Here is a 2,487-nt window from a genome sequence, read left to right as displayed (position 1 = left end):
GACCTCCAAGTCTTTGTATGAAGAACACCTTACCTAACCGCAGCTAGGATTTTCCCAATCCTTGAATAACAATGCTTTGAGTTATGAATAAGTAGTTAATACTCAGAAATTACAATAAAGATCAAAGCCTAAAACCTAAGCAAGAACTCACAAGACGTCCTAGTCTAATATGAATGTTCATGCATGAGGTTTCTGAAAATATGCAATCATAAAGAACTATATATTTTTCTTTTCAAGAAACACAAGAATATGCAAGAAAGCTTTTCAAAGAATCATGCAATATGAATATGAAATCTAAAGCCTTAGCATGATCTAATATTTCTCCTAATTCAACACTCTCTTAATAGATTCTAATAATGATGATCTATATCTTTTCTCTGTGTTTTTCACTCTTAGCCGTTTATACAATTAGTCAGTATTTATACAAAACAGATTTTGTCTCTAAAAATGGTTTTTCAGTTATGCAGTTGAAAACAACAGAAAACACTCATGTTAATCTATTAAGCCATGAGGTTAATCGATTAACCATTATATTTTTAATACATGATTAAATGGTAAACTACTTATATGTTATATATTTCATGCAATACATGATTTCCAAATATAATATCTTTAATACATAAAATCAATGTATAAAATGCATGAACTTAATTGTCATATATTTCTAGATGATGTCTCATTTTAGTGGATTAATTACTTTATTAAGTCTTGTGAGACTCACACCTAGGTTTATCTAACCTAGACTCAATATCTATGGCAAACATCTTAGACTTCTAAAAAGATAATAAAGAATTATAACCTAAGTCTAATAAGACACCACTTGAGCCCTCGACATGTCGATTGTTGAGACATCTTCAAGCTTTAACTAACTCCTTGTCTTCATCAAAACATAAGCAAAATATTGCTAGTGCAATCGTTGACACTTTGCACTCTCATTTTTCAGCTAGTGTGTAAAAACCAGAAAAGTGGAACTTGAGCTCCGCCACACCTATTCAACCCTCCTTTTAGGTGTATTCTGCCACTAATACCTAACAATTAATACCATTGACATAATATTTTTGTGTCATAGACTTAACTATAAGCCCATAAAATAGTCACAATTATACTGATGTTGGAATTGAGGCTTAGACTTAACAGTGTCATATAATAAAAGTAATATAAACTTGAGTGTTATAAATTCAAAATTCATCTTCAATAGAATTAAACAGTTTTCTCCTAAAATTCTATTACATCATGTTCTTATTACAATAAATTTTAATTAAATTGTAGATATCAATAAAAAGTAGTCAATTTTCTTGACTTTTTAAAATAATATTAAAATTTATTATTCTAAAATCTCTTTAAAATCTTTATTGTTTGATTGTTTCCCATTAAAGAAAAAGAGAGGAAAAAACAATCTGTTGAATAAAAAATGTAAAGTTTGGGAGTTGGTACAAAGGAGTATTAAGGGTTGCATATTGAAGAGGAGATATTAACTAGGGATGGCAAAATACCGACCGGTGAGTATCAATAGAACTACCTGTAATAATAGCTTATGAGTGAGAACGAGTTTTATGATACCCGCCCTTACTCGGAATTTAAAAAGTCAGTTTTTAATTAAATTTTTATATATATTATAGTTTTTATTATTATTTTAAGATTATATATCATATAATTTATTATTATTTCATAATAAATTACACATATTTGACTATGATCATAAATTTATTATATAAATATCATATTATTCATGTAATAATTATTTTTACATATTGATTATTACAAAATATATAAATATATAATTAAAAATAAAAAACTCGTTGGATACCCGCTATCTACACAGGTACCCGCATATATTACGGGTTTGGGAACTGGAAAGCACTACTCGCACCCGTTGTCATCCTGAATATTAACACCCTCAATGAGCCTCTGAGAGTAATTGGAATTAGGGGTTAAAATGATGTGAGTTGGATGGAGTTAGAATTGTCCCTTATCCGACTCTAAATGTTAATAAGATTTGTTTTTGAATCTGGACTCGATCCTAGTGCCAAAGAATATCCAATCCCAGGTGTTGACGAGACTAGCTTTTGAATTCGAAATCGATCTTAGATCTGATTACGTATAATGCATAACCATTTAAATAAAGTCTTATAATATTACTTATTGTTATTGCAATATAATTTGACATATTAAATGATATAAATGAAGATATTTTGTTAATCATTTATATATACAATATATATGATAAACAAATTAGAGAATCAATGACATATGAAGTGATATACACATTGTAATTATAAAACATTTGTATATTTATTCATGAGTAGTACAAGTAAAATTATCATAACTCATTCGTTCACCATTAGATCAAGCTAAATTTTGGATATATTGTTCCTATCTAATGAATTTTACATGTGAACAGTCGGATTGACAAAATAAGGAAAAATCAATGCGTTGAGTGTAGTATTGTGCGCTTAGTGGAACGAATAAATTTTCTATAAATTTAGT

The sequence above is a fragment of the Lupinus angustifolius genome, chromosome LG19, assembly GCF_001865875.1.
Source record: "Lupinus angustifolius cultivar Tanjil chromosome LG19, LupAngTanjil_v1.0, whole genome shotgun sequence".
NCBI classification, from domain to species: domain Eukaryota; kingdom Viridiplantae; phylum Streptophyta; class Magnoliopsida; order Fabales; family Fabaceae; genus Lupinus; species Lupinus angustifolius.
This window is presented reverse-complemented; position numbering follows the sequence as displayed.